Here is a 21,027-nt window from a genome sequence, read left to right as displayed (position 1 = left end):
ACAAGTAATCCTTTTCAATTAGGGACATGTGTACATATATAAAAATGAAATGCTGACAAAGGATGTGAGAGGGACACAGAGCTGCAGTGTAACAAATGTGGTAAATGCTTTTAAAATGATGAGCTGAGATAACAGCAAAGACAGTAGATACATTAGGGGATATTTTCATATACTGCAGTTATTGCACATCAGATGTGTATCCAGAAAGTGATGGTATATTGCATTCCACACCTGTCATATAAAATAAAAACTAAGTGAACCCTACAGCTGTTGTCTTATGCACCTCAGAACAAGACATGTTTTGCCATTTGTTGTCACTTGTAACCATAGAAATTGTATTGTAAAGGTAAACATGCATTAGCCAAGCAAGTGTTTAATATTAATATAAATTATAAACATTAATAAAAATATAGTTATAAAACCTAAATGTGAGGTTTCCACTATACATCTTCTGTGGCATGCTGAGTAATATTTGTGTTGCTCACATGATTATATTGAGAATGCCTAGCTACACCTGTATTACAGGTATGTGGAAGTATTCTGCCACTGGAATGTGTACTGTGGGAGTGACCAAAGATTATTAGTGACATCCACATGTCATAACATTTATAAATATTGGAGTCCGGATGGAGAGATGATAAAATCTGCAAGCAAAGGTGAGTAGTTTTGCTGGAATTGAAATCATCCTCAAGTCTTCATGAGGTAGATCCTGTTCTTACATCTCACCAGGATGATATTTATATATAGACCGCATTTCATATAGCATATATCATGGACAGAAGTAGATTAAATAATAAAAAGACAGCTATGTGCACAAGTCCCAGGATAAAAAAGTGCCCTGTTATGATAAGCACACTGGTGCCAGGATTGAAAAAATGACAGTGCAAAAATGTTTAAACAAGGAAACATTCCTACAGTGTGGTTAGGCCAAGCTCAGGGGGAGGATGGCTTCCATGTTGTAAAAGGAATTACTAGTCCACAAAAAACACAAAAACAGACAGGCCAAAAAGAGCCATAAGGATGATCGAGTCTGATATGAAAGAAATTATGTATTGTTACTATTATGCAAGAAGCCCAGAATCTCCAGATAGAAGATATTCAAAAAGATCAAGTGACAAACCAGAGTAAAGAAAAATACTTGCACAAGAAAAACTGTCAAAAACTTAAAAATGCAAAAGTGTGCTCATTAATGCAACAAATTCATGAAAAACATGATATAGATCAAGAAACCTTGGGCCATTTGGGAAAGAAAATAACTGAGGAAGTATAAAAATACAAAGAACAAAATGCAGAGATTTTTCGAAAGTTATAAAAAAGAAACATTGACATGAGAAAAAAATAAATCTGATGTGTAATATTTATGCAAAGCAGAGAGCTGAACTAATCAATTAAAAAAAAAGCAGCTCCAAAGACATTTTTAAAGAAATACAGGCAGAGGCACGCAGATATGGAAAATTTTACAATACAAAAAATAAGATTACAAAGGGGAACATAGAACAGAAGATTAGTGAAGTAGAAATTGAACAAATAGAAGCTGAAGTTATGCAATACCTGCGAAGTTTAGGATTTAGTGTAAAAATTCTAACACAGGTTATGTCACATCACGATGGAGCAATGAGTCCCCAAGTAAGGAGAAACAGATCTGTAGAAGAAATATGGACATGGGAAATAAAAAGAGATTTAATATGGTGCAATATTTATGCAAATGAAAAAGCAAAACTAATGAATAAAAGCAACACCAAAGATATTTGAAGAGAAATATAGTCAGAAGCATCTGGATATGGAACATTTTACAGTACAAAAAAATAAGGAAACATAGAGGGAAAGAAGAAAAGAGGTTTAGTAATGGATAATTTAAATAAATAGAAAATGAAGTTATGGATTACCTGCAAAGTGAAGGATTTAGTATGGAAAATCCACCTCTGGTAACACCACATGATGGAACAGTGAGTCCTTAAATTATGGAGAATCAAGTGGAATGGGAAGCATCTGATAAGTTGCCACATGAAGTTACTCTGGAGTCGTCAGAAGAAAACCAGTACAAAAGTTTTGTTGGAGGTGAACAGCAAGGGAAAGAACAGGAAACCGGGGCAACCCTGACCCAGTCAATGTTTTGGAGTGACAGACCAGTGAGTTCCCATATGAATCAGCAATGGCTGACACAGGATACAGCTGAAGAGAATATGTCACAGGAAAATGTTCTGGAACTTTCTGTAGAATGATCACAGGAAATGGAGAATAAAGAATCTGTTCTCAGATTAGAAGAAAAACATCTAAGGGAAGAGTTGCTTGATTTAATAGAGATAGATACACATAATAAGACTGATTAAATAATTAGATTACAAATATCAATAACACCCAAAATGTTAGAAGTCAGATAAAACAAATGAACATGTAATCAAGACTATTAACAGAAATGCATGTGATATAACAGAAGTAAATAGGATATATTATTGTGCAGCAACATTAATAACAGATAAAGTCTTACCACAAAAATACAGGGCAGTAAAGGAAAGGGAAGGGGAGAAAACAAATGCCATCATGGAAGTATTGAACAAAGACAACAATAAAGCAATTAAGCCAAGAACTGTTACTGTTAGATAAGTAAAGAAGAGGGAATAGCTCAACAAAAATATTTAGAAAGATAGCTGTGATAACAGCAATGCACCGTATTAGAACAGACCATGATCTATTGTACAATACTGCAAATAAGAAACTAAAGATATCAGCACAGGCAGAAAAACTTAGAAGATATGCTGAGATATATAAAGGAAAAGTACAAACTAAGCAATTCATTGGAGATCCAAAAACTTTATATAGAATTGGGAAATAAAGCAAAAGGAATAAAAACACCACCAAAAAAGAAAACATAGATAGACACAGTTTAAGAAAAATCTATGAAGACCCTGTGGAACACAACAAATATGCTGAATGGACAGAAGAAGTAAAATAAACAGGAAGAAGTTAAAATGTACAGTATATGAAATGGGAAGAAGTAACAGCCAGATAAACTGAAACAAAATTAAGGAAAGCTCCTAAATGGAAAACCTAAGGCCCAGATGCAGTACCTAAAAGTATTACCACTGTTACATGAAGATTTAGTCATGAGTAAGAACTACTTATATGCACACCCCAAGCAGACAACAACCTGGTTAACAACAAGAAAAATTATACTCCTCCTTAACTCATTACATCCGAGTGCCACCTCCCCTCCAGGTGCATCTGCAGTTAATTCCCATTGATGCCTCTAGGCATCAAATATTGCTTGTTCATATTTGTATGAATAATTCTAAAACCACGCTATGTACAAGATTTTAAAAGATTTTTTTCTTAAACCTCACACAATGGAAGATTCAACTACATTAATATTTGACCTCTGTCTAGTGCAAGAAACAAGATATTAACTGTTATTTTTATGACATTAATTTATATAAATATCATTTTCACATTTTTCTAAATATCTCAACAACCAAGTAACACAGACAGAACACCTTAGCCTCCTACGAAAGCTCTCAGTGAGATGTTAAAATACTGCTGAAAGTATGTGTGTAACTTGAAAGGTTGCTGAGATATTGTAAGTTGTTTACAAACTATTACAAATGTAATAGTTACTGTGTTTACTGTAACTTATAAAATTCAGTTTAAGACCTAGAACCTAAAGAATACTACCACTATAAAAATACTTTGTACTGAAGAGTTTGCCATTCATACTTCTTTCATAATTCCTATGGTTCCAGAGATATGAACATTTATTTGAAATGTGAGGACATAATTTGATTCTGTCAAAAGGCTTAGGTTCCACCCATTACAAGTTACATAACAACCTTCCTGAGCTCCATTGCAGTGAATGAGTGAACCTGCAAGTTATCCTAAAAACTGTAGACCAATTACCTGCCTTCTGACAATGTATAAACTATATATTGGAAATGAACTCAGTCATGGCAATAGAACAAAGGGATAACAAATGAAAGCCATATTAAACAAAGGATCATTTATTTTTAAATAAAATTGTAATGTATAAATGTAAAGATGGGAAGTATCTAAGTATGGCATGGCTATATTACAAAAAATCAGTTAAAAGCATCCCACTTTCATGGATAAAAGAGTGCTTACAGATGTATGAGATACACCCTGCATTGATCAATTACATTAGAGTGACCACGAAACAGTTGCAAACGACTTTATAGCTAATGACAAAGGACAAATTGTTATCCCAGGGATAAAAATTCAAAGTGGGATATTCCAGAGTGACTCTTTGTTACTGCTGCTCTTTGGTCTTACCCTTAACCCATTAAACTATCTACTTAACAGATTAGGTCAAGGTTACAATTTGGCACTCAGACAACAATAAATTATAAAGACTTCTTATCTTTTTTTTTTTAAGGATGATTTAAAACTCTATAGTTCATCAGATGAGGAACTGTAAGCATAACTAGAAGTGTTCAAAACTTTCTCATATTCTGTAAGAATGTCATTTGCTCTTGATAAATGTGCAAAAGTAAAACTTAAAGCAGGAAAGCTGCAGCACCAAGAAAATATCAGTCTGGGAGAAGAATGTGATCTAAAGGAAACTGAGCAGGAGGGAGTGTATAAATATTTGGGAATTGATTAAGGAATGACAATAAAACATGAAAAATTGTGAACAAAATTCAAGAAGGTTGGTATATTGTGTGTGCAAGAGACCAGATGGAAGGGGAGTAAGGCTAGGTGTATCAGAAGTGGGTTCAAATTGTTTTATCATGGTGTGGATGGGAGGAGAAATGGCGTAGGAGTTATCCTGAAGGAACAGTATGCTAGGAGTGGTTTGGAGGTGAAAAGAGTGTAGGACAGAGTGATGTTTATGAAGCTGGAAATTGATGGTGTAATGATGAATGTTGTTAGTGCATATGCTCCACAAGTTAGGTGTGTGATGGAGGAGAAAGAAAAATTTTGAAGTGAGTTGGATGAAGTCATAATGACTGTACCCAAGGGTGAGAGAGTGGTGATTGAATCAGATTTCAATGGGCATGTTGGTGAAGGGAACAGTGGGGATGAGGAAGTGATGGGTAGGTATGGTGTTAAACAAAGGACTGCAGAAGGTCAGATGGTAGTGAAATTTGAGCAAAGGATGGACATGGCTGTGGTGAATACGTATTTTAACAAGAAGGAGGAGCATAGGGTGACATACAAGAGTGGAGGAAGATGCATACAGGTGGATTATATTTTATGTAGGAGGGCCAGTTTGAAGGAGATTGGAGACTGTAAAGTGGTGACCGGGGAAAGTGTAGTTAGGCAGCATAGAATGGTGGTTTGTAGGATGACATTGGTGATCAAGAAGAGGAGGAGGAGTGTGAGGGCAGCATCAAGGATCAAATGGTGGAAACTGAAAAAGGGTAATTGTGAGGTGGGGTTCAGGGAAGAGTTAAGACAGGCACTGGGTGGCAGTGAAGAGTTACCAAATAGCTGGGTAACTACAGCAGAGCTAGTAAGGGAGATGGCTAGAAAGGTGTTTGGTATGACATCTGGACAGAGGAAGGACGACAAGGAGACATGGTGGTGGAATGAGGAAGTACAGGAGAGTATACAGAAAAAGAGGCTAGCAAACAAGAAGTGGGATTGTCTGGGAGATGAAGAAAGTAGACAGGAGTATAAGGAGATGAGGTGCATGGCAAAGAGAGAGGTGGTGAAGGCTATGGATAAGGCATATGAAGAGTTGTATGAAAGGTTGGACACTAAGGAGGGAGAAAAGGACCTGTACTGATTGGCTAGACAGAGGGACTGAGCTAGGAAAGATGTGCAACAGGTAAAGGTGATAAAGGATAATGAGGGAAACATACTTACAAGCAAGGAGAGTGTGTTAAGCAGATGGAAAGAGTACTTTGAGGGGTTGATGAATGAAGACAATGAGAGGGAGAGAAGGTTGGATGATGTGGGGATAGTGAATCATGAAGTGCAATGGATTAGCAAGGAGGAAGTAAGGATAGCTATGAAGAGGATGAAGAATGGAAAGGCTGTTGGTCCAGATGGCATACCTTTGGAAGCATGGAGGTGTTTAGGTGAAATGGCAGTGGAGTTTTTAACCAGATTGTTTAATGAAATTTTGGAAAGTGAGAGGATGCCTGAGGAATGGAGAAAAAGTGTTTTGATACCGATTTTTAAGAATAAGGGTGATGTGTAGAGCTGTAATAACTACAGAGGGATTAAATTGATCAGTCACAGCATGAAGTTATGGGAAAGAGTAGTGAAAGCTAGGTTAAGAAGGGCTGTGATGATTAGTGATCAGCAGTATGGTTTCATGCCGGGAAAGAGCACTACAGATGCAGTGTTTGCTCTGAGAGTGTTGATGGAGAAGTACAGAGAAGGTCAGAAGGAGTTGCATTGTGTTTTTGTAGACTTAGAGAAAGCATATGACAGGGTGCCTAGAGAGGAGTTGTAGCATTGCATGAGGAAGTCGGGAGTGTCAAAGAAGTATGTAAGAGTGGTACAGGATATGTACGAGGGTAGTGTGACAGCGGTGAGTTGTGTGGTGAGAGTGACGGATGCGTTTAAGGTGGAGGTTAGATTACATCAAGGATCAGTTCTGAGCCCTTTTTTATTTGCAATGTTGATGGACAGATTGAAAAATTAATTTGTTGAGTCCAACAGCTACGCTATCTTCTCTGTAAAACAATGAAAGAACACAGAGGAAATGCAGTGCAGGCTCCAGATAAAACGTTTATTACAATACAAACTCACCGTAGTTTAACAATGAAAATTCCAAATAATAAAAACAGTATAAAAACTACAACTTGTGAGAACTGGTTGAGGGCTTTCACCAACAGTATGTTGGCTTCTTCAGAATGATTGCATTAAGGTACTCAGATGTTTAAATAACTTTTTTGGTGCCAGAATCTTACTGCTGCCCTTAAAGTAATATAGCTCCATTTTTTTGACATGAGTACACTCAAATTGTTTATGCAAACGTTCCCTCTTATACTTCTTTTCCCTTTAACTTGTTATATTGTACATCACTGTTAAAATTCTAAATACACATTCTAACTATTTAAGAATAAAAAATGAAAATAAAATGAAATAGAATTTTATGATAAGACTTCATGTAATTAGAATTCCCTAATAAAATTTCTATGTGTTTAGTTAAGTGTGCATCGACAATATTTATTTACTACCTTCAAGAACATTTTCACCAAATAATTATAACATATACCATTCTTTCTAATTATTCATACACTCATGAATTGTGTTGTTGTTGTTATGTTATATAACCCAAGAATTGTTTCTCACATTCTTAACATTCTGTTCAGCAATATGGGTTTTATTGATATATTGTCTTTTAGTCCTTGTATATTTGAAGCATCCGTAAAAAGTTGCCACCATACTTCTCTATAACTCAGTGTCTCCTTCCTATTACCTCCCTCGGATTGTGCTTAATGTGCTCTGATATGGCAAATTTGAAATTGTGTTCTACCCCTGACATTTAAATATGCCTGTACAAGGCATTATTATCATCTTTTCTCTTAATGCTATATAGGTGATCGTATATCCTCTTCTTAAAGGGTCTTTCGGTCTTACCTATATAGTATCCGGGGCATATTTTGCCATATAGATAACAAAATTAGTATTACAATTTCCAGATTTAAATCTAATTTTGGTCTTATTTATGTTGTCCAACGTTAACTCTCTTTCCTCCATTATAGCCCCACACTGATTACAATTACCACATTTTTTAGTAGCTCCATACTGATTTTCCATATAGCTACTCTCCTTGTTCATCTCACTATTCTCTAACAATCTTTTTAAATGACTTGCCATTTTGTATACAAAATGTGGTCTTTCTCCTATGTAACCAACCAGATTGCCGTCTACCATAAAAATCTTCCAATGAGTTTCCATAATTCGCTTGATCTGGTGTACGTAGGGACTGTACTCTAAAACACATGCTTGTTGGTATTTTCCTATATTATCAGTTTTTTTAGTATTGTTTGACATGTGTCTTGTTTCTTCATAACTCCCTAACAGTGGTACATATTTTTTTGCCCCATTGCTCGATAACATGCTGTTTTACATCTCTCATCATTTCCCTATCATATCCTCTCTCTGTGAATAACCTAGTCACATAATCCATTTCCTCTTTCATGTCCTCATATCTTGATGTCATACGGGCTACCCTTATGCACTGCCCTTTATAGATGTTGTATAGTAGTTTTTTCGGATGATTACTCGTATATTGTAAATAATCATTTGAAAATGTACTTTTCCTATGTATATTTGATTTAAATCCTTCACTGTCATGTGAAATAAATGTATCTAAATATGCTATTCCCGTAGTACTAACTGAATGACTGAATTTTAAAAATTCACTGCTAGAGTTCAAATAAGAAATGAATGTGCCCAATTTGTCCATACTACCATTCCATAAAATGTAGATGTCATCCAGAAACCTTGTATAATGTTTCACATGTTTAAACATATTGTTGGGGAATACCACTGTTTCCTCCCAGTCCAACATAACTATATTTGCAAATATTGGGGTGCAAGCAGAGCCCATTGCTACACCCCTCATTTGTCTATAATGTTCTCCTTCATAGTAAATATCATTATGTTCAAGGACCATAGACATACAGTCCATAATCAAACTTATCTTATCCCAATCTATGTTCATGTGTTTCCTTATGCTGTTGCAAAATGATTCCAATCCAAGATGTTTAGGAATACATGGAAATAAATCTATAACATCAATTGTTACATATATAAGCTTATTAAAATCCTCTTGAATAGGGACGTTTCCTAGAAAGTCCCAGGAGTCCTTGATTTGGAATATGGTTATAAAAATCTTTTAACCATGTGTCTATAGCTACACCTAATGGAAATGTTTTTTCTTGGCCACCTGAAATGATTGGTCTAAATGGTGGGGTCTGTGATACTTTTATGTATCTTAGGAATCCCAACTAAAGTTGCTAACACCGGATATTGTTCCTTTAAGAAATTATGCACCTCAGAATTGATTTGATTATCTATCCAAAATTCTTCTATGTATGAATCTATATGCTGATGTGCTATATTAATCTCATTCAAAGATGCTGTTTGATAATTCCCTGACTGTGTTAATAAAACAAACATTTTGTTGGTGTATTCCATCTTATAATATATAACTACCCCTCCCCCTTTGTCTGGTTTCATTATACGAATTTTGTGGTCTCCTCTTAGGTTTTTTAATACTTCCCTTTCTCCTAATGTCAAATTGTCATGTATTTTTCTCCCTTTATTTTTGTTCTTAAGTCTGTATATATCCTTTAATACTTGTTTTTCTTACAAGTCAACTCTACGGTTAGCAGGCGGAACATATGTACTTTTTTTCTTTAACTTGTTTTCCCTATTAACAGTCTCCTGTGGTCTATCACTGTTCTTGTCCTGAAACAAAATGGATAAATTTAGCTTCCTCGTAAACAGTTTGACTTCACATAAATGGTACACTAATCTAAACTGGGGTGTTGGTATATACTTCATACCCTTAGATAGTAGATCAAAGTGTGCCCTGTTTACTTTAAAATTGGAATAATTATAAATTTTGAAGTTGTTGTAACTGTGAGTTACTCCTTCCACAGCTATTTCATTGTTATTAACCACTTCAAACCTTCTTTCCATTGGTTTCAGTAATGGTTCCTTTCCTTGTATGTGTCTCTGTATTTTCTCCTCTGATGATTCACCGGGTATTGTTTCCCTATGACTGTTGTTTGTTTCTTTTTCCAATATTGCGGGTTCCACTCTCTCTGAAAATGTTGTCTATAATTCCTGTTGTTGACATATCCTGTACCACTATCATTAGCTATTCTGTACTTTCCTCTGTTACTCACTTCATTTGTTTTTTGTTTGTCAATATCCTTCTCTTTTTCTAGTTCCATTTCTTTCCATATATATGCCTTGTTTTCCTTGTATTGAGTCATATCCCTAGATATTTTTTTGCATTTTTTCTCATATCCTATCCGTGTCTTTTTTTCCACTACCTGAAATTGTTTATTATATAAATTTTCCCATTGTTGGAATAACAAGTCACTAACTATTCTGTGATTTAATTCCTCAACCTCTTTTATTAAATTTGATAATTTTTTGTCATTGAATTTTATCAATAAATTCATGTACCTGTATCCAAATTCATTAAATAACTGATTAAATTCTTAACTTAACTAAACACATAGAAATTTTATTAGGGAATTCTAATTACATGAAGTCTTATCATAAAATTCTATTTCATTTTATTTTCCTTTTTTATTCTTAAATAGTTAAAATTTGTATTTAGAATTTTAACAGTGATGTACAATATAACAAGTTATAGGGCAAAAGAAGTATAAGAGGGAACGTTTGCATAAACAATTTGAGTGTACTCATGTCAAGAAAATGGAGCTATATTACTTTAAGGGCAGCAGTAAGATTCTGGCACCAAAAAAGTTATTTAAACATCTGAGTACCTTAATGCAATCGTTCTGAAGAAGCCAACATACTGTTGGTGAAAGCCCTCAACCAGTTCTCACAAGTTGTAGTTTTTATACTGTTTTTATTATTTGGAATTTTCATTGTTAAACTACGGCGAGTTTGTATTGTAATAAATGTTTTATCTGGAGCCTGCACTGCGTTTCCTCTGTGTTCTTTCGTTGTTTCACAGAGAAGATAGCGTAATGGTGATGGACAGGTTGACAGACGAGATCAGACAGGAGTCCCCGTGGACTATGATGTTTGCAGATGACATTGTTATCTGTAGTGAGAGTAGGGAACAGGTGGAGGAGACCCTGCAGAGAGGGAGATATGCTCTAGAGAGAAAAGAAATGAAGGTCAGCAGGACTAAGACAGAATATATGTGTGTGAATGAGAGGGAGGATAGAGGAATGGTGAGGATGCAAGGAGTTGAGGTGGTGAAGGTGGATGAGTTTAAATACTTGGGATTAATAGTTCAGAGTAATGGTGAGTGTAGAAGTGAGGTAAAAAAGAGAGTACAGGCAGGATGGAGTGGGTGGAGAAAGGTGTCAGGAGTGATTTGTGACAGACGGGTACCAGTAAGAGTGAAAGAGAAGGTCTACAAGAGGGTATTGAGACCAGCTATGTTATATGAGTTGGAGACAGTGGCATTGACAAAAAGGCAGGAGTTAGAGCTGGATGTGGCACAGTTAAAGATGTTAAGATTTGCACTGGGTGTGACAAGAGTGGACAGGATTAGGAATGAGTATATTAGAGGGTTAGCCCAGGTTGGAAGGTTTGGAGACAAAACCAGAGAGGCAAGATTTGTGCTGAGGAGGGATGCTGAGTATATTGGGAAAAAGATGCTAAGGATGAAGCTAGCAGGTAACAGGAAAAGAGGAAGGCCTAAGATAAGGTTTAGGGATGTGGTGAGAGAGGACATGCAGGTGGTTGCTGTGACAGAGCAAGATGCAGAGGACTGAAAGAAATAGAAACAGATGATCTGTTGTGGTGACCCATAACGGGAACAGCCGAAAAATTATGATGAATTGTAATACTGAAAACAGCCCTGACATGTAGGAACAAAGTCCAAGCTATAAACCAATTTGCTCTTCCTGTTCTACTTACAGTTTTGAGGTAAATGACTGGCCTCAAAAGGTATTGAATCAGTTGGACAGGAAAATAAGAAAAATTCTTCATGCTTATCAAATGATATATAAAAATCAGCATTTATACCAAGATTATATAGTCCTCGCTCTGAAGGAGGTATGACCTTCTTGAAATTGACTACCTGTATCGATCTGCAATTGTAAGACTGCATACATATCTGCTGACCACATCAGATCCAAACACTGTGAAATTTTTAAACATGAAGAGAACAAATCTAAGAGGGCTTTCCTACTCAGTTTAGTAGAAACATATTGATATCAAGCAGGAATGGAAATCAAAACAGAAGTAGACAAAAATCAGGCAGCAACTAAATGTGCAAAAAAAAAGCAAGAATAGAAAGAAAATGATCAGATGAGAAGACAAGAAATGTGGAAAATGCATAAATACATATAGTTGCAAATACAGAAAACTAAGACAAGAAATGTGGAAAACGCATACATATAGTTGCAAATACAGAAAACTCCTGGAACAACCTCATGCCACTCAGCATCTGATGCGGGAATGGTTAAGGAATGGTGAATTTAAACCAAAAGATGAAAGGTTAATTTTAGCAGCCCAGGATAATGGACTACATGCACATTGGTGTACAAAGTCCATTGAAGTTATGGGAGAAACAGATAAATGAAAGTTCTATAAAACAAAACTGTAAACAGTCATACATCTTGTTGCTGGGTGTTATACACTAATGGCAGAGGTCCTGTGCACTTAAAGGCATAATAATGTGGCAAGACTGTTGCATTGGGGATTGTGCAAACTTCACAATATTAAAGTAGCCAAGAAGCATTGGAAAGATGAGCCACAGAGCTTTATAGACAATGATGAAGTTTATATCACATGATATCACCCATTACCAACAGTTCAAAAAATAGATGCGAGAAAACCAGATATAGTAGTCCATTAAAAGAAGACAAAAGTAGCATTGATCATTAAAATTGCTGCACCCAGTGATTATAGTGCCTTACATAAAGAGATACACAAGGTCATAAAATGCAGGCAGAAATTAGGGCAATGTGGAATAAGGATACCCCAACAATTCCAATAGTAGTAGGAACAATGGGTCCCATAATAAGGAATTTACAGTCTTATTTAGATATGCTGCAGATACATGTTACTCCATATGAATTACAGAAGGGGTCAGTTCTGGGCACATTGTGGGTGCTACAATGTGCATTTTTGGCTAACATCAAAGATTGAAACAATACTAATTTTACGATCTTTAATCATACTTTGACTTAGGAATGGGGTCCATTCCCATCATGGTATTAGAAACTGAAAAGACTTGGAGAAATTAAACTGAATATATACAGGTTAAAGGATTGTTAGGTCTTTCATTCCTTTATATGCATGAAGAAAACAATACTAATGATAGCTATGTCAGTGAGACCAGTTGGCATAATGGTTAAGGTCTTTGCTCTTAGGCATTAAGTAGAAGGTTCAGTCCTGACCTCTTGCCAGTGCCTATATAGAATGTGCATGTTCTTCCTATGTCTCTGTGGGGTTCCTTTCACTTCTCCAAAACATATTGAATGTTTCCATCTAAAATTCAGTCAATAACTTAGTTGTGGGCAGCAACAGTACAGATTCTAGATGGTGTCCTATAGGAGGAAGTGATGTATAGACTCACACTTTTTGGCATCTACTATAGTGTGCAGTAGCCTCAAGGTAGGAGAACACAGATCACAGACTGGACATCAAGGCAGGGCAAGCCACTTGATGTAAACTATAGTGATTCAATCATGTTGACTAATGTTGCCAAATGGACATATGTATTTGACAGTGCTAACTGGTTGAGGACCTGGCCTACTCTGACCCTATGCCAGGAACCCATGTTAAGAGTGGGAAGGGTTTATATGTCTTGTTGGCCAGTGTGTGCCTGCAATAAAGCTCACAAGTCCTGGGTCAGTAAGCCACTGGCTGGTAGGTGTCCAGTTGCCCAGCTTTGGTTACTTCGGATAGATCTGTTGAGTGAAAATTGGACATAAAAGCAATCATCCTGTTGAACATGAATGAAGAATTGCTAAGCTCAATGTGGGTTCATTGACAGGAAGGAGCTTGGAAGTGGATGACATGATGGTAAGGAGGAGACTGAGCATTCTGTGTATCCATGAGACTAGTTAGAAGGGCAGTGAAGCAAAGCCACTTGGCTTGGGATCCAGAGTATACACAGTAGAAATGGTGTGGGAATTGTGGTGAGAAAGAGACTTCAGAAGGCAGTGAGGGATGTCATCAGAATTAGTGACAGACTCGTGGCAGTCAGACTTCAGTATAAGGATAGGGCACTATTCATAATGGCAGCCTATGACCCACAGCAGGGTTATGATAGTGAGGAAAAAAGTGCATTCAGGCAGCAGATGCAAGACCTAACAGGTAAAGCATGATAACATGAGCTGGTATTGATAATGGGTCACCTGAATGCACATATTGGGACAAATGGAACAGGAAATGAGGACTGGTTTGGGAAACAAGAATAAAGAAGGATAGGCCATTCTAGGCTTCTTTCTGGCAAATGGATTGATGGTGACTAACACATGGCTTGGCAAGATTTCTTCTGAGTAAGTAAAGGGAACAAGGGTAGTATCAGTCATCAGTCATTTCAAAGCCATCTCCAGTTAAACAGCCCATAGTATAAATCACTGGTCACTACAATCATCTGCAAGCAATGGTTAGAGAAGACAGAAGACTTGAAAGTTGACTGGATGCAAAGCAAGGAGACTTCGAGGAAATACTCTTGGCACCTCAAGAAGAAGATGAAATAAGTGGAGATGAAGAAGAATGACAGTGCCTCAAAACAGCATGTGTGAGGACTACATAATACAGGTATGGAAATAAAGTACATAAGGAAAGCTGGTGGTAGAATATAGAAGTCCAGGAAGTCATCAAAAGAAAGAAGTGTACAGGAAAAAAATGGGGGATCAAAAAGGCAGACCAGGCTTTGAAGAAGTACTGGCTGACTAACAGAGAGGCTAAGAGCTGAGTTGCAACAGCAAAGAATAAGGAATCAGAGGCACTCTACCAGCTTCTGGTAAGTGACTCAGTAGATGGCACAAAGAAACTATATCAGCTAGCAAGGTAAAAATAAAAAGATAAAGAAAACAGTCATCAGACAACCTTCATAAAGGATGCTAGCAGCAACCTGCTCACCAGTCCACAGGACATCAAAGGCAGATAGAAGGGGCACTCTCAGCAGTGTCTGAATGAAGAAAACTCCACAAATGCTGTAATGCTCCAGACAAAAAAAATGCAAAAAAATAACTATCTCAATTTATATATAGCATTTTTTTTGCCTGCTGCATACTTTTTACTGTATTTTATTATTATTAACTAATCTGCATGGTTAAACTAAAATTGTCTGCCTGACAGGGCCTGGTAAATAAGGTTTTTACTGCCACACTGTTTGTAAAGCTTTTTAGCTAGTTTCACTGTGTAACAAGTATTAATGGGAAATTGTCTGTACTTGTTAAGCACCTATTTGTTTGTTCTGAGTTCCTGCCAAGGAGTGTATCATATAACTGATTTGTTTGCAGTTAAAAACATTCTGTAGAGACTCCTGGCTCCTGTATCTGTTTAAAACTTTCATTTTGTGGCTCACTGCTGTTCTTCTGCTGTGATAAACATTTCTGTAGTGTTTACTGTCTAAAAGAGTGTAGGCTAGTAGCTTTAGTATTGTCCCAGTTCAGATTTGCTGTCTCTGGGCCTGTTTGTTTTTGCAGTGGTTGTTCAGAGCACATGACCAGGCCATCTTGAATTAGCAGAAGACTTTCTTTACCTTTGTGGCAGGATTGTGTTGCTTGGCTGCTGGCTGGTGGAGGTTGGATGACCTAGGGCTTGGAGTAAGCACTCATTGGATCTTTTGAGCCTTTTTAACTAACTTTTTGACTATTGTGTTGATCAAGACAGTTGTGTTTTACACTGTGTCTGGTGAGACATTTGTTTCCCTGTTTGGACTTTTTATTTTATACTTTTACCATCTAAATTTGTTTTGTGTATTGTGTTAGCCCTTTATCTGAAATAAGGCATTTTTATTTTAAAATGGCTTCTGTGCTGGCCTAGCTGCTCTGAGTGGACCATCATTTTATTGCATTTGCGCTAACTTTCTTCTAAATTTGTTTCCTACCCACCCACGTGGCCTTTTCTTGTTGTGTTTTTAAAATTGGATGCTTTTGAGCTGCCCGCCCCATATATATATTTGGCCTTGGAAACTTCTCCTAGCCTCATCTTCTGTATACCTGGCCCTAGAAACTCCTATCAGTCATATCTCATCTGTTCATCTTACTTGTTAGAGGCAGAAAAGTTGTGAAGGTCCTCCCTCTTTGACTGTTAGTGTACTTTTGAAATTGCCTTAAAGTGTGTGTGTGTGTGTGTGTGTGTGTGTGTGTGTGTGTGTGTGTGTGTGTGTGTGTGTGTGTGTGTGTGTGTGTGTGTGTGTGTTTGTGTGTGGGTTTGTATGTATTCCTCATTGCTGGCTTGTCTAGCTTTGAATACCCTTGTCATTACTTGTAGCTAGTTGTTAAATATGTTTGGTACCTTTTCTCTAGTGGCTAACTAAAGTATGTTTTTATATTAAGAGGACTGGGACTGCATTTCTCATGCCCTTAGAAAGATAGCCTGGTTTGTATGTGTTGGGATACAGACAGGTAGGCTTAAGGGAGAGTTAATTGTTAGAGCTAGTTATTTCATTTGTTTCTGTTACCTTTTCACTTTTGAATAACTAAAGTGTGCTTTTACATTAAGAAGACTGCATCTACAATTCTTGTGTATGTAGATAGGTTGTCTGATTTGGAAAACACACAAGAGGGCTTAAATTGACAATTACTTGTTTTGGCTGTTTGATACTGTTTCACTTTCTGCTAACCAAAGTGTGCTTTTAGACTAGGAAGACTGGAACTGCAATTCCAGTGGCACTAGTAAGGTAGCCTGGTCTGTCTGAGTTGAGAAACACACAGGAAGGCTTTAAGTGACATTTTTTCATCATCCAGCGGGCTTTCTGGGGACTTAGCTGTTTGGTGTTAATTTGCACTTAAGAGGAACTTTTGCTGTGTTTTTCCATTAAAAAGTTCCAGGATCATCCATCTTGTGGAAGAAGGTGTTTACTTGGTCTCCCTGAGTTGGGAATAACTCCAGTGAGCTCTAAGTGTAGTTGTTTTTTTTTGGTCAGAGGCCATGGGGGTTAGTTTTCAATTTTTTTTTCTGTCTTCTATAAATTAGGTGCATTTGCATAGAGCTGTTCACTGTGCAGTGGCAGTTAGCAGTACCCTGTATAGTAAAAAACCTATAAAGTTAGAACTTAGGACTTAACCTGTAACACAGAATGGAATTGTGTGGCACTAAGCTCAGAGCAGCTAGTTAGTACATCAAACAGTACTATTATTAGATCATAGCACTGTCTAACATCTAGCCTTAACCTAGACACAGTTCAGGTGACTTCTGTAAAACTAAGCCTTTGTATGATAATAACCATACCCTCTCAAGCTTCAAACATTAAAGATCTGGACAAAGGCTGATGAAAAATAGGTACAACTGGCCAAAAATTGGGATGCTGATTAACATAAAATTTACATACACAATCATGTAACCCCACCCATTCCAGTGAAATTGTGGGATAACAACATGAAGATTGAAGTCACTAAATAATAATAAATAATGGCAGAAATATGAATTTCAGACTTCATATCTCTCAGAAAAATGCATAATAATACAAAACCTGTTATTTTAGCAAATGAGTTTACAATATTTAAAATATGTCCCTATTTTGGGGGCCTTTGTCCCACCGTTATTTTTGGCTTTGCCCAGATTTCTTGCTTTGAGAGATTGAGAGGTATGAATGATAGCAAATGTCCCACTCAACCAGAAAACCTCCTGCAAAACACAGAAACTCATCTGAAGAATACCAACCACACATACATACACACAGGAAAGCAAAAAAAAAAAAAAAAGATACAGCAAATACACACAGGGGGATACCAAAAGCAGCAACATTTAAACTCCCCTGAAGAAGAGTTAGCATAACATTGGATCTGCATTTGTAAAACTTTCTGGAAAATTGTATGATTGCATAAATTGTGCTACCTTGAAAACGGTGGTAAAGATACATCAAATTCACATGCAAGACTAAAGTATCCATTATTTTTATAAACTATAACCAGGGGTGGTAATCTGTGAAAAATAAACATAGATATCAAACTGGACTACTACCACTTCAAACTTGAAACAGGCAGTACATTGACTATGTTGGGGAAACAGAAACAGCTAGCAAATTGAGTATGATATGGAATCAGAAGTAAAGGATGCATTTACAAAGCTCGGGTCTCTGTGTACTTTATGCCTAAGAGTGCACACATGTACAGCACAGCAGTGCTGGACAGCATGTGAGATGTAGTTAATCTTTCACCAATTACAAATAATATTGGGTGTCATTTACACATATAGCACTTCATGTGATATGTGTGCAGTTTAAAACATAAATGAACAGTCTGAATAATACCACTTTGCACAAGTAACACTGTCCACTGCTTCAGTCAAGGGTCACTTGTTTCCAAGTCTTTCAATGCAGTATGCCATTCACTCACAAATTACCCTCCCAGTACATGTATTCCATGAAATCAACTAGATCACTTAGTGACAGGGGAAATTATCCCAAAATATGATGATAAACCAAAGATGGTTCTTTCAGGACACTGCTAGGAATATTATCTTCCCTGCTCCACTTAAAACCCCTTCAGTTAGCAATCTGAACTGCATGCACATCCCAGGTCCAGTTTTCCCAAAAATGTGCAAAGATGCCCACAAGTGTATCTGCAGAGATGACAACCGCACAGCAGGAGAGTACAGCATGGGATTAAACAGAAGAATGAGGTGGTTTGCAAATCATGTTACTCCCAAGGTTTAAAGGTTGCAATATGCACCAAGTTAAGCACTGTTTACATCATCCTTATTTATATGCATGCACATCCATTAACTACCAAGACACATGCACCAGTTTCATATACAGTCCCAGTTTCATATACAGTCCTGGGTGTCAAACACTGCTTTTACAACTAACTTTTCTCTGTTGCACTTTACAAGATTGGTCTTTTAATTTACCATGTGTGTACTTTTTTGTGTTATGAATGTGGAGTGCCCACCAGAACTCATATTTCTCAATCTTCCAGTCCTGCCCCAGTCTCTGAGTCTGACAGGCACTCAGGTATTGCCTCATGAATCTGATGTCATCATGCACTGTCCTGCATGTTGATGACATTGCAGGATACACTGGTGATGTGTGATGACATCAGCCATAATGTAAAATTGTAAAAAAAAAATGGGACTTGAAGAGGCAACTCAGAAATTTGTGGCACCTCATTATTCTGTGCTCAAAATTGGTAAATGCTGAGGAATTCAGTATGGTTCAGAGGTATGATAATAACTCAACCCTAATATAGCCCCTGGCAACATGGATTTCAAATTTCCTAATGTCTCAGTAGCCAGCTTGGTAGATATGGGAATCCTGAGACAGTTTAGCAATTGTCTCATGTACTCAGACAATCTTTTCATCCTTAAAGAAACAAGCACAGTATGTGAGAGATGTACATACATAACTTCCTTGGAGGAAAAAAATCTCACTTACAAGCAAGGATGTCAAGAACACACACGCACTACATCTTTCACACATACACATAGATTTTCTTATGCTGAGGAACCTAAAAGAAAACTAACCAAACCTCAAAGACCGAATAGGACATCAAATGGCAACACCTATCCTCAGCAATCATTAAAGCACAGACCAAAATCAACACCTAACACCACACATAAGCCTACATCCAATAATCCTGCAAGAACAAAGTCCATAAGGCAAGCAAACACTTTACTTAATACTGTTGTCAAAGAGGATTCCATTGTATGACACAGAGATTCCTCTTTCACTAGACTGGATAAGGAGAAGATGACTATTACTTGCCTATGTGGAGCCAGTATCTGCAATATCATGCAAGTATTCATGCAGGTCACCACTGGTACCAATATGATTCTATTAAAGTCCATGTAGATGCAAGTGATGTAAATGACCTGAGACCTACCTCACTGGAATATATGAAAAGAGACATTATGAACCTCTTTCTGAATATGTGTCCCAGACAGGTAAGTGCCTTGCAGTGAGCAGCATTTTGCTTTTATTGAGGATAATGCCACAGTATTAACATAAACTGATTTACTTTAATAACTAGCTTAGCTTCTGCTGTCACTCAAGGGGAATCCAATATATATCAGCATGTGAGGACCTGGTTAACAGACCATGCTGCTTTACCAAGGATGGTCTGCACCCCCCCCCCCGCCCCAACCGGGCTTTTGGATATTAGCTAAAACTTTATCCACCCCATAGAGACTTTTTTAGACAATGTCAAAATGAAAAAAAAATGAAAATGTAATTATCAAAGTGCTGCTTACTGTGATGGATCTGAAGTCTTCTTAAGACACTAAGGTCTTGCTGGCTGGATTTTGCTGAAAACAAAGTCTAGTTATGACTGCATTTACAGTCTGTTGCCCACAGAAACTTGCAGAATGTACACTGATGCTGCACCAAACTCTGTTACTTTAAAAGCAGTAATTAATAAATAACTTTTTATGACAAACCACACATACTACTGTTGCAGCTTTAGTTACACTGTATCACTTTACTTCTCGATCAGCATAGAAGATACCTTTCCTGTACAAAATACCTCTCCTAACAATTTAATTTCCTATAGTCTCTTTATAGTGGTTTTAAATCCTGTTTTTCTCCTTGGTATTCTATTTTTGATCTTTACATGAAAACACCTGTTTGCTGGTGTTTGCAGGAATACATGTTTTCATCCTGTAGAGAAATAATGCTGGTATTATCTTTTAAGGAAATATCTTGTGCAAATGCTGACTTGATGAAAGCATATCCATTCAAACTTCTTTACTTAACAGTGTTACACGATAGAAACATGTACAGATTGTTTCCCTGTTGTCCATTCTTTAAGGAATTAGGTTAGCCTTCTTACTGAGAATGCATAATGTATACATCCTGTTTCTTTACATTTTTGCTAAGTCTGTAAGAGGTCAGCCTTCTTGCTGATAGTGTGAAATAACATACATTCTTGCTGATTCTATAGGAAAACATGTCCATTAATCAAATTCCTTACTTTTCAAGTCACAGACATTTAGCATGGATGCTAATCACATATTGGCAGACTCTATTTCTACGTTTAAGCAAGCTTTATTTTATACCTTATTAATTTTGCATATCTGTAACAGAATTACTTTCAGCCTTTCATTCACTGTTAAATACACTAACAATTCTCTCTTTTTATTTTTTACAGAAAACACATTAAGAAACAAAACCTTTAGTCTTCTTTTGATACAACTCAAAATGCAATTTTACATAGTTAATACAATGATATTAAGTATTACTACTAAAACTGAATGTATAAAACAACT

Source organism: Protopterus annectens, chromosome 12.part0, assembly GCF_019279795.1.
Source record: "Protopterus annectens isolate FY-2018-M chromosome 12.part0, PAN1.0, whole genome shotgun sequence".
In the NCBI taxonomy this organism is placed as follows: domain Eukaryota; kingdom Metazoa; phylum Chordata; order Ceratodontiformes; family Protopteridae; genus Protopterus; species Protopterus annectens.
Note: the sequence above shows the minus strand (reverse complement) of the source record.